Below are 13,838 nucleotides of genomic sequence, written 5' to 3'. Positions count from 1 at the left end.
GACAGAATTGCGAGTGCAGCTCTGGATGTGACAAGTATAGCACCGTGTAAGAGGAGAATTGCGAGTGCAGCTCTGGAATGCCTCTAGTGGGGGAACTGGGGCCTGAGTGGCCGATCCCTGTATCCACACTGTCACCAGACTGTATCCACACTGTCACCAGACTGTACCCACACTGTCACCAGACTGTACCCACACTGTCATCAGACTGTACCCACACTGTCATCAGACTGTACCCACACTGTCACCAGACTGTACCCACACTGTACCCACACTGTACCCACACTGTACCCACACTGTACCCACACTGTACCCACACTGTAACCAGACTGTAACCAGACTGTATCCACACTGTAACCAGACTGTATCCACACTGTAACCAGACTGTATCCACACTGTAACCAGACTGTATCCACACTGTAACCAGACTGTATCCACAATGTAACCAGACTGTATCCACAATGTAACCAGACTGTATCCACAATGTAACCAGACTGTATCCACAATGTAACCAGACTGTATCCACAATGTAACCAGACTGTATCCACAATGTAACCAGACTGTATCCACAATGTATATAGACTGTATCCACAATGTATATAGACTGTATCCACAATGTATATAGACTGTACCCACAATGTATTCACACTGTAACCAGACTGTACCCACCATGTATTCACACTGTAACCAGACTGTATCCACAATGTAACCAGACTGTATCCACAATGTATATAGACTGTACCCACAATGTATTCACACTGTAACCAGACTGTACCCACCATGTATTCACACTGTAACCAGACTGTATCCACACTGTATATAGACTGTATCCACAATGTATATAGACTGTATCCACAATGTATATAGACTGTATCCACACTGTAACCAGACTGTATCCACACTGTAACCAGACTGTATCCACACTGTAACCAGACTGTATCCACACTGTATCCACACTGTAACCAGACTGTATCCACAATGTAACCAGACTGTATCCACAATGTAACCAGACTGTATCCACAATGTAACCAGACTGTATCCACAATGTAACCAGACTGTATCCACAATGTATATAGACTGTATCCACAATGTATATAGACTGTATCCACAATGTATATAGACTGTATCCACAATGTATATAGACTGTATCCACAATGTATATAGACTGTATCCACAATGTATATAGACTGTACCCACAATGTATATAGACTGTACCCACAATGTATTCACACTGTAACCAGACTGTATCCACACTGTAACCAGACTGTATCCACACTGTAACCAGACTGTATCCACACTGTAACCAGACTGTATCCACACTGTATATAGACTGTATCCACAATGTATATAGACTGTATCCACACTGTAACCAGACTGTATCCACACTGTAACCAGACTGTATCCACAATGTATATAGACTGTATCCACAATGTATATAGACTGTATCCACAATGTATATAGACTGTATCCACAATGTATATAGACTGTACCCACAATGTATATAGACTGTACCCACAATGTATATAGACTGTACCCACAATGTATATAGACTGTACCCACAATGTATATAGACTGTACCCACAATGTATATAGACTGTACCCACAATGTATATAGACTGTACCCACAATGTATATAGACTGTACCCACAATGTATATAGACTGTACCCACAATGTATATAGACTGTACCCACAATGTATTCACACTGTAACCAGACTGTACCCACAATGTATTCACACTGTAACCAGACTGTACCCACAATGTATTCACACTGTAACCAGACTGTACCCACAATGTATTCACACTGTAACCAGACTGTAACCACAATGTATTCACACTGTAACCAGACTGTACCCACAATGTATTCACACTGTAACCAGACTGTACCCACAATGTATTCACACTGTAACCAGACTGTACCCACAATGTATTCACACTGTAACCAGACTGTAACCACAATGTATTCACACTGTAACCAGACTGTATCCACATCATATGAACACAATTAGAGATGAGAGAATTTCATGTTCTGAAATTTGTTCACACTTCGTTTGGTGGTAAAAGGTGAATTGCGTTATGGATTTTGTTACCACGGACCATACAGCAATTCTATGACGGAATGCCTTTAGAAGACTCCCCTGCATAACGGAAACCAGACGGATCCGTTATGCAGCCCATAGACTTCTATTATGACGGAATGAATAACGGAATGCCTCTAAAGGCGTCCGTGGTGCATTCAGTCATAGAATTGCGTTATGGTCCGTGGTAACGGAATCCATAAAGTAATTCACGTTTTTCCACAAAACAAAGTGTGAACAAATTTCGAAATATGAAATTCGCTCATCTCTAAACACAATCCTCAGGCTGCATCTACACTGCGTGCACAGCGTACCCAGGCTGCATCTACACTGCGTGCACAGCGTACCCAGGCTGCATCTACACTGCGTGCACAGCGTACCCAGGCTGCATCTACACTGCGTGCACAGCGTACCCAGGCTGCATCTACACTGCGTGCACAGCGTACCCAGGCTGCATCTACACTGCGTGCACGGCGTACCCAGGCTGCATCTACACTGCGTGCACGGCGTACCCAGGCTGCATCTACACTGCGTGCACGGCGTACCCAGGCTGCATCTACACTGCGTGCACGGCGTACCCAGGCTGCATCTACACTGCGTGCACGGCGTACCCAGGCTGCATCTACACTGCGTGCACAGCGTACCCAGGCTGCATCTACACTGCGTGCACAGCGTACCCAGGCTGCATCTACACTGCGTGCACAGCGTACCCAGGCTGCATCTACACTGCGTGCACAGCGTACCCAGGCTGCATCTACACTGCGTGCACAGCGTACCCAGGCTGCATCTACACTGCGTGCACAGCGTACCCAGGCTGCATCTACACTGCGTGCACAGCGTACCCAGGCTGCATCTACACTGCGTGCACAGCGTACCCAGGCTGCATCTACACTGCGTGCACAGCGTACCCAGGCTGCATCTACACTGCGTGCACAGCGTACCCAGGCTGCATCTACACTGCGTGCACAGCGTACCCAGGCTGCATCTACACTGCGTGCACAGCGTACCCAGGCTGCATCTACACTGCGTGCACAGCGTACCCAGGCTGCATCTACACTGCGTGCACAGCGTACCCAGGCTGCATCTACACTGCGTGCACAGCGTACCCAGGCTGCATCTACACTGCGTGCACAGCGTACCCAGGCTGCATCTACACTGCGTGCACAGCGTACCCAGGCTGCATCTACACTGCGTGCACAGCGTACCCAGGCTGCATCTACACTGCGTGCACAGCGTACCCAGGCTGCATCTACACTGCGTGCACAGCGTACCCAGGCTGCATCTACACTGCGTGCACAGCGTACCCAGGCTGCATCTACACTGCGTGCACAGCGTACCCAGGCTGCATCTACACTGCGTGCACAGCGTACCCAGGCTGCATCTACACTGCGTGCACAGCGTACCCAGGCTGCATCTACACTGCGTGCACAGCGTACCCAGGCTGCATCTACACTGCGTGCACAGCGTACCCAGGCTGCATCTACACTGCGTGCACAGCGTACCCAGGCTGTATCTACATTGTATGCACAGTGTAACCAGACTATAGCCACAATATACCCACTCTGTTATCACACTATGTCAACACTGTATCAAAACCATATCTAAGCTGTATCCACGCTATATCCACATTTTATGCAGGCTCCATCCACAAAATACCCACATTGAATCCAACCTGTAGCCACAAAATATCCCAATATATAAACACTGCATCCAAGCTGTACCCACAACATATCTGCACTGTATCCAAGCTGCATCTCCAATATATGCACAATGTACCCAAGCTGCATCCGCCTTGTATCCACAATATACCCAAACTATATACACAATATAGATCAAGAAAGGGACCCGCTCACCACTGTGCCCACAATGTAGGTGCTCTTTTCAAAGAAAAGTCTAAATGGTAAAATGTATTGGAATGGCACTCATATATGGAATAGGAACATGGTTTATTAAATAAAATTAATTAGGGATATTGTCACCTGTCACAAATAAATTTTCAATAAAATACAATATTAATACAATAAATCATACACAAAATCAATATATTAAAATCTTAAAAAACATCAAAAATATCCAATGGTGCAGGAGCCAATGGCGCTTGATGTCTCTGGACCTGTGAGGTCCTGGCTGACATACAGGAGGTGTAATATCCCTCTATAAAAAGTGAAACCGATCACGGCAATTACTGCTGTTGTTACATGAGGAATGAACTGAGTTATCAACTTGCATTCTATGGCAGTACACTTGCATTCTATGGCAGTACACTTGCATTCTATGGCAGTACACTTGCATTCTATGGCAGTACACTTGCATTCTATGGCAGTACACTTGCATTCTATGGCAGTACACTTGCATTCTATGGCAGTACACTTGCATTCTATGGCAGTACACTTGCATTCTATGGCAGTACACTTGCATTCTATGGCAGTACACTTGCATTCTATGGCAGTACACTTGCATTCTATGGCAGTACACTTGCATTCTATGGCAGTACACTTGCATTCTATGGCAGTACACTTGCATTCTATGGCAGTACACTTGCATTCTATGGCAGTACACTTGCATTCTATGGCAGTACACTTGCATTCTATGGCAGTACACTTGCATTCTATGGCAGTACACTTGCATTCTATGGCAGTACACTTGCATTCTATGGCAGTACACTTGCATTCTATGGCAGTACACTTGTATTCTATGGCAGTACACTTGTATTCTATGGCAGTACACTTGTATTCTGTGGCAGTACACTTGTATTCTATGGCAGTACACTTGTATTCTATGGCAGTACACTTGTATTCTATGGCAGTACACTTGTGTGTAACCACACACAGTGAATTAGCTGTTAGCCCTCTATTGAGAACTTACTTTGCCGGCAATTACAAACAGCAGACAACCAGTCTGCAACAGTGTTACTGCGGACATAGTTACACTGTCCTATTGGAAAGTTGCTTTGGAGGAATTATTGGTCTATTCAAAGCGCTGATTATAAACATTGGTTTGCAACAGTGTTAAGATATTGTGGACAAAGATACACTGCCTTATTGAAAACATCAGCTCATTGAAAGCACTGAATTCTGTGGATCCGGGATATTTCCAATATACCGGACTCCAATCAGCGAGTGTTGGAGCAGCAGCAGCACATGGAAGTTGTCGTTTAGAGGGAATACCAGTCAGGGCGGCAGAAACCGAGGGCACTATTGTCTAACCGCCAGGACCTCACAGGTCCAGAGACATCAAGTGCCATCGGCTCCTGCACCATTGGATATTTTTGATGTTTTAAGATTTTAATATATTGATTTTGTGTATGATTTATTGTATTAATATTGTATTTTATTAAAAATTTATTTGTGACAGGTGACAATATCCCTAATTCATTTTATTTAATAAACCATGTTCCTATTCCATATATGAGTGCCAGTCCAATACATTTTACCCTGTATCCACAATATACCCACACTGTATCCAAGCTGCATCTACCCTGTATCCACAATATACCCACACTGTATCCAAGCTGCATCCACAATATAACCACACTGTATCCAAGCTGCATCTACCCTGTATCCACAATATACCCACACTGTATCCAAGCTGCATCTACCCTGTATCCACAATATACCCACACTGTATCCAAGCTGCATCCACAATATAACCACAGTGTATCCAAGCTGCATCTACCCTGTATCCACAATATACCCACACTGTATCCAAGCTGCATCTACCCTGTATCCACAATATACCCACACTGTATCCAAGCTGCATCTACCCTGTATCCACAATATACCCACACTGTATCCAAGCTGCATCTACCCTGTATCCACAATATATCCACACTGTATCCAAGCTGCATCCACAATATACCCACACTGTATCCAAGCTGCATCCACAATATAACCACACTGTATCCACAATATACCCACACTGTGTCCAAGCTGCATCTACCCTGTATCCACAATATACCCACACTGTATCCAAACTGCATCCACAATATACCCACACTGTATCCAAGCTGCATCTACCCTGTATCCACAATATACCCACACTGCATCCAAGCTGTATCTACCCTGTATCCACAATATACCCACACTGTATCCAAGCTGCATCTGCCTTGTATCCACAATATACCCACACTGTATCCAAGCTGCATCTACCCTGTATCCACAATATATCCACACTGTATCCAAGCTGCATCCACAATATACCCACACTGTATCCAAGCTGCATCCACAATATACCCACACTGTATCCAAGCTGCATCTACCCTGTATCCACAATATACCCACACTGTATCCAAGCTGCATCTACCCTGTATCCACAATATACCCACACTGTATCCAAACTGCATCCACAATATACCCACACTGTATCCAAGCTGCATCCACAATATACCCACACTGTATCCAAGCTGCATCTACCCTGTATCCACAATATACCCACACTGTGTCCAAGCTGCATCTACCCTGTATCCACAATATACCCACACTGTATCCAAGCTGCATCTACCCTGTATCCACAATATACCCACACTGTATCCAAACTGCATCCACAATATACCCACACTGTATCCAAGCTGCATCCACAATATACCCACACTGTATCCAAGCTGCATCTACCCTGTATCCACAATATACCCACACTGTATCCAAGCTGCATCTACCCTGTATCCACAATATACCCACACTGCATCCAAGCTGCATCTACCCTGTATCCACAATATATCCACACTGTATCCAAGCTGTATCTACCCTGTATCCACAATATACCCACACTGTATCCAAGCTGCATCCACAATATAACCACACTGTATCCAAACTGCATCTACCCTGTATCCACAATATACCCACACTGTATCCAAGCTGCATCCACAATATAACCACACTGTATCCAAGCTGCATCTACCCTGTATCCACAATATACCCACACTGTATCCAAGCTGCATCTACCCTGTATCCACAATATACCCACACTGTATCCAAGCTGTATCTACACTGTATCCACAATATACCCACACTGTATCCAAGCTGCATCTAACCTGTATTTACAATATACCCACACTGTATCCAAGCTGCATCTACCCTGTATCCACAATATACCCACACTGTATCCAAGCTGCATCTACCCTGTATCCACAATATACCCACACTGTATCCAAGCTGCATCTACCCTGTATCCACAATATATCCACACTGTATCCAAGCTGCATCCACAATATACCCACACTGTGTCCAAGCTGCATCTACCCTGTATCCACAATACACCCACACTGTATCCAAGCTGCATCTACCCTGTATCCACAATATACCCACACTGTATCCAAGCTGTATCTAACCTGTATTTACAATATACCGACACTGCATCCAAGCTGCATCTACCCTGTATCCACAATATACCCACACTGTATCCAAGCTGTATCTAACCTGTATTTACAATATACCCACACTGTATCCAAGCTGCATCTACCCTGTATCCACAATATATCCAGACCATATCCAAGCTGTATCTACCCTGTATCCACAATATATCCAGACCATATCCAAGCTGCATCTACCTTGTATCCACAATATACCCACACTGTATCCAAGCTGCATCCACAATATACCCACACTGTATCCAAGCTGCATCTACCCTGTATCCACAATATACCCACACTGTATCCAAGCTGCATCCACAATATACCCACACTGTATCCAAGCTGCATCTACCCTGTATCCACAATATACCCACACTGTATCCAAGCTGTATCTAACCTGTATTTACAATATACCCACACTGTATCCAAGCTGCATCTACCCTGTATCCACAATATATCCAGACCATATCCAAGCTGTATCTACCCTGTATCCACAATATATCCAGACCATATCCAAGCTGCATCTACCCTGTATCCACAATATACCCACACTGTATGCAAACTGCATCCACAATATACCCACACTGTATCCAAGCTGCATCTACCCTGTATTTACAATATACCCACACTGTATCCAAGCTGTATCTACCCTGTATTTACAATATACCCACACTGTATCCAAGCTGCATCCACAATATAACCACACTGTATCCAAGCTGCATCTACCCTGTATCCACAATATACCCACACTGTATCCAAGCTGCATCTACCCTGTATCCACAATATACCCACACTGTATCCAAGCTGTATCTACACTGTATCCACAATATACCCACACTGTATCCAAGCTGCATCTAACCTGTATTTACAATATACCCACACTGTATCCAAGCTGCATCTACCCTGTATCCACAATATACCCACACTGTATCCAAGCTGCATCTACCCTGTATCCACAATATACCCACACTGTATCCAAGCTGCATCTACCCTGTATCCACAATATATCCACACTGTATCCAAGCTGCATCCACAATATACCCACACTGTGTCCAAGCTGCATCTACCCTGTATCCACAATACACCCACACTGTATCCAAGCTGCATCTACCCTGTATCCACAATATACCGACACTGTATCCAAGCTGTATCTAACCTGTATTTACAATATACCGACACTGCATCCAAGCTGCATCTACCCTGTATCCACAATATACCCACACTGTATCCAAGCTGTATCTAACCTGTATTTACAATATACCCACACTGTATCCAAGCTGCATCTACCCTGTATCCACAATATATCCAGACCATATCCAAGCTGTATCTACCCTGTATCCACAATATATCCAGACCATATCCAAGCTGCATCTACCTTGTATCCACAATATACCCACACTGTATCCAAGCTGCATCTGCCTTGTATCCACAATATACCCACACTGTATCCAAGCTGCATCCACAATATACCCACACTGTATCCAAGCTGCATCTACCCTGTATCCACAATATACCCACACTGTATCCAAGCTGTATCCACAATATACCCACACTGTATCCAAGCTGCATCTACCCTGTATCCACAATATACCCACACTGTATCCAAGCTGTATCTAACCTGTATTTACAATATACCCACACTGTATCCAAGCTGCATCTACCCTGTATCCACAATATATCCAGACCATATCCAAGCTGCATCTACCCTGTATCCACAATATACCCACACTGTATGCAAACTGCATCCACAATATACCCACACTGTATCCAAGCTGCATCTACCCTGTATTTACAATATACCCACACTGTATCCAAGCTGTATCTACACTGTATCCACAATATACCCACACTGTATCCAAGCTGTATCTAACCTGTATTTACAATATACCCACACTGTATCCAAGCTGCATCTACCCTGTATCCACAATATACCCACACTGTATCCAAACTGCATACACAATATAACCACAGTGTATCCAAGCTGCATCTACCCTGTATCCACAATATACCCACACTGTATCCAAGCTGCATCTACCCTGTATCCACAATATACCCACACTGTATCCAAGCTGCATCTACCCTGTATTTACAATATACCCACACTGTATCCAAGCTGTATCTACACTGTATCCACAATATACCCACACTGTATCCAAGCTGTATCTAACCTGTATTTACAATATACCCACACTGTATCCAAGCTGTATCTACCCTGTATCCACAATATATCCAGACCATATCCAAGCTGCATCTGCCTTGTATCCACAATATACCCACACTGTATCCAAGCCGTATCTACCCTGTATCCACAATATACCCACACTGTATCCAAGCTGTATCTACCCTGTATCCACAATATACCCACACTGTATCCAAGCTGTATCTAACCTGTATTTACAATATACCCACACTGCATCCAAGCTGTATCTACCCTGTATCCACAATATACCCACACTGTATCCAAGCTGCATCTGCCTTGTATCCACAATATACCCACACTGTATCCAAGCTGCATCTACCCTGTATCCACAATATACCCACACTGTATCCAAGCTGTATCTAACCTGTATTTACAATATACCCACACTGTATCCAAGCTGTATCTATCCTGTATCCACAATATATCCAGACCATATCCAAGCTGCATCTGCCTTGTATCCACAATATACCCACACTGTATCCAAGCCGTATCTACCCTGTATCCACAATATACCCACACTGTATCCAAGCTGTATCTACCCTGTATCCACAATATACCCACACTGTATCCAAGCTGTATCTAACCTGTATTTACAATATACCCACACTGTATCCAAGCTGCATCCACAATATACCCACACTATATACTCGCCACATACGCACCTTCTATACGACGGTCTCCGGGCTCCTCTACATCGTCCGGCACTCACAGACAGAATGAATGAAGAGTCAGTGGGTATGCTTGACCTGCCACTCCACTCATGTGGGGGCGCAGGACCCTCATTCTCGTGGCCGGACCCCCACCAATCACAGACTTATCCCTAAGCTGTATCTTATATACAACTGCATGGAGGAGGACATTAGTGTATAACGCAAAGTTCTGCAACTTACCAGTAAATTTTACATTTCAGTATCTCACCATTTTCAAGACCTCTGCTTGCTGTCAGTGATAATCTTGCACAAATCCACTCACAGCTGCACTGATACACTGCAACAAACTGTCAGGACAGGAGAGATTTCTTTTGTTGATGTTTTTAGATCACAGAGGATTTTCTACGGTGATACATAGTAAAAAAATATATATATATAGTCTCTATAACAGGATGTTTCCATTCACTGTCAGCTAGCACCAATCTTGAAAATGGTGAGAAGTGAAATGTGTTGTAAAGATGTCGGACTTTTCATCACACAAGGATCAGGAGACTGGAACCCGGCGCTGACCCAAACTGAACCTCAATGACTGGAGACGCGTGGGAGGTCGTGCTGCCAGCACCGCCCAGGAACCTGTACAAGATATAACGTCATCCCCGGGAGGTGGCGCATTGGCCATGACACAGGGGCTGCAGCTCCGGGACCAGGTGGGAGATGAGCAGCGCGGGGAGTAATAAACTTTCCCCGGACGATGGGAACTTTCCAAATCTTCTCTCACACAAAAAAAAAAAAAAAAAAAGACAAAAACTGCGAGACAAGCTTTATAACCCATCACACACCCCCCGACTACCCCCAACATAACCCATCACACCCCCCGACTACCCCCAACATAACCCATCACACCCCCCGACTACCCCCAACATAACCCATCACACCCCCCGACTACCCCCAACATAACCCATCACACCCCCCGACTACCCCCAACATAACCCATCACACCCCCCGACTACCCCCAACATAACCCATCACACCCCCCGACTACCCCCAACATAACCCATCACACCCCCCGACTACCCCCAACATAACCCATCACACCCCCCGACTACCCCCAACATAACCCATCACACCCCCCGACTACCCCCAACATAACCCATCACACCCCCCGACTACCCCCAACATAACCCATCACACCCCCCGACTACCCCCAACATAACCCATCACACCCCCCGACTACCCCCAACATAACCCATTACACACCCCCAACATAACCCATCACACCCCCCCCCCACTACCCCCAACATAACACAACAGTCCCCACTACCCCCAACATAACCCAACAGTCCCCACTACCCCCAACATAACCCATCACACCCCCACTACCCCCAACATAACCCATCACACACCCCGACTACCCCCAACATAACCCATCACACCCCCCGACTACCCCCAACATAACCCATCACACCCCCCGACTACCCCCAACATAACCCATTACACACCCCCAACATAACCCATCACACCCCCCGACTACCCCCAACATAACACAACAGTCCCCACTACCCCCAACATAACCCAACAGTCCCCACTACCCCCAACATAACCCATCACACCCCCACTACCCCCAACATAACCCATCACACACCCCCAACATAACCCATCACACCCCCCCCCCACTACCCCCAACATAACCCATCACACCCCCCCCCCCCACTACCGATGGGAACTTTCCAAATCTTCTCTCACACAAAAAAAAAAAAAAAAAAAGACAAAAACTGCGAGACAAGCTTTATAACCCATCACACACCCCCCGACTACCCCCAACATAACCCATCACACCCCCCGACTACCCCCAACATAACCCATCACACCCCCCGACTACCCCCAACATAACCCATCACACCCCCCGACTACCCCCAACATAACCCATCACACCCCCCGACTACCCCCAACATAACCCATCACACCCCCCGACTACCCCCAACATAACCCATCACACCCCCCGACTACCCCCAACATAACCCATCACACCCCCCGACTACCCCCAACATAACCCATCACACCCCCCGACTACCCCCAACATAACCCATCACACCCCCCGACTACCCCCAACATAACCCATCACACCCCCCGACTACCCCCAACATAACCCATTACACACCCCCCGACTACCCCCAACATAACCCATTACACACCCCCAACATAACCCATCACACCCCCCCCCCACTACCCCCAACATAACACAACAGTCCCCACTACCCCCAACATAACCCAACAGTCCCCACTACCCCCAACATAACCCATCACACCCCCACTACCCCCAACATAACCCATCACACACCCCGACTACCCCCAACATAACCCATCACACCCCCCGACTACCCCCAACATAACCCATCACACCCCCCGACTACCCCCAACATAACCCATTACACACCCCCAACATAACCCATCACACACCCCGACTACCCCCAACATAACACAACAGTCCCCACTACCCCCAACATAACCCAACAGTCCCCACTACCCCCAACATAACCCATCACACCCCCACTACCCCCAACATAACCCATCACACACCCCCAACATAACCCATCACACCCCCCCCCCACTACCCCCAACATAACCCATCACACCCCCCCCCCCACTACCCCCAACATAACACAACAGTCCCCACTATCACTACAACTACCCCCAATGTAACACAACAATCACGCCCACCATCCCCACGCTGCAGAGCTTCTCACCCGACTGTATAAAAGTGCTCGCACCTCATATCACACACATTGTAATAATACTCCCACCCCCGTGGCCCAGCGGCGCCCCCACCCTCCTCGCACCCGCACAGGGTGAGCCGGGGCCCGTCCTGCTCCCTGTTATTACCGGGTCCCCGTCCTATCCTCTGCGGCCTGCACTTTCCCCGGCGCCGGGCGCTCTCCTAGTCCTGCAGGCCGGGAATGTAAACAGACGGCCGGGCCGCACACTGCAGGCCTCTTCGCTGCCTCCCGCGGCGCCGGCCGGTCGGTGCAGGCTCCGGGTGTCTGGGGCAGTCCGTGCACGTACCGGAGATGAGTCGGGACCGGAGGGACTCGGAGCCGGGGACGGAAGGGGGTCAGGACTTACCTGTCATTACTTTCTACGCCATCTTGGATCCGACTTGTCAGGAGCCGCAAAGCACGACGGGAAATGTACGAGACTCCCAGAGAGGGAGGAAGAGACAGAGAGGCAGGAAGAGACAGAGAGGAAGAGACAGAGAGGGAGGAAGAGACAGAGAGGCAGGAAGAGACAGAGAGGGAGGAAGAGACAGAGAGGCAGGAAGAGACAGAGAGGGAGGAAGAGACAGAGAGGCAGGAAGAGACAGAGAGGAAGAGACAGAGAGGCAGGAAGAGACAGAGAGGCAGGAAGAGACAGAGAGGGAGGAAGAGACAGAGAGGGAGGAAGAGACAGAGAGGCAGGAAGAGACAGAGAGGCAGGAAGAGACAGAGAGGCAGGAAGAGACAGAGAGGCAGGAAGAGACAGAGAGGAAGAGACAGAGAGGAAGAGACAGAGAGGGAGGAAGAGACAGAGAGG

General features: G+C 47.0%; 1 protein-coding gene across 2 annotated transcripts in view; it reads right to left on the bottom strand.

Moving 5' to 3' along the window:
* The window catches only part of HELZ (helicase with zinc finger), an 86,979-nt gene extending 73,429 nt beyond the window's left edge, over positions 1-13,550 (bottom strand). For both annotated transcript variants that reach the window (XM_040437435.1, XM_040437436.1), the window contains exon 1: positions 13,392-13,550. The gene's annotated coding sequence lies outside the window, so the exon portion shown is untranslated. The remainder of the gene's footprint in view (positions 1-13,391) is intronic.
* Between the last annotated feature and the right edge of the window lie 288 nt (positions 13,551-13,838).

This window comes from Bufo bufo, chromosome 6 (genome assembly GCF_905171765.1).
Source record: "Bufo bufo chromosome 6, aBufBuf1.1, whole genome shotgun sequence".
Lineage (NCBI taxonomy): Eukaryota > Metazoa > Chordata > Amphibia > Anura > Bufonidae > Bufo > Bufo bufo.
This window is presented reverse-complemented; position numbering and strand designations above follow the sequence as displayed.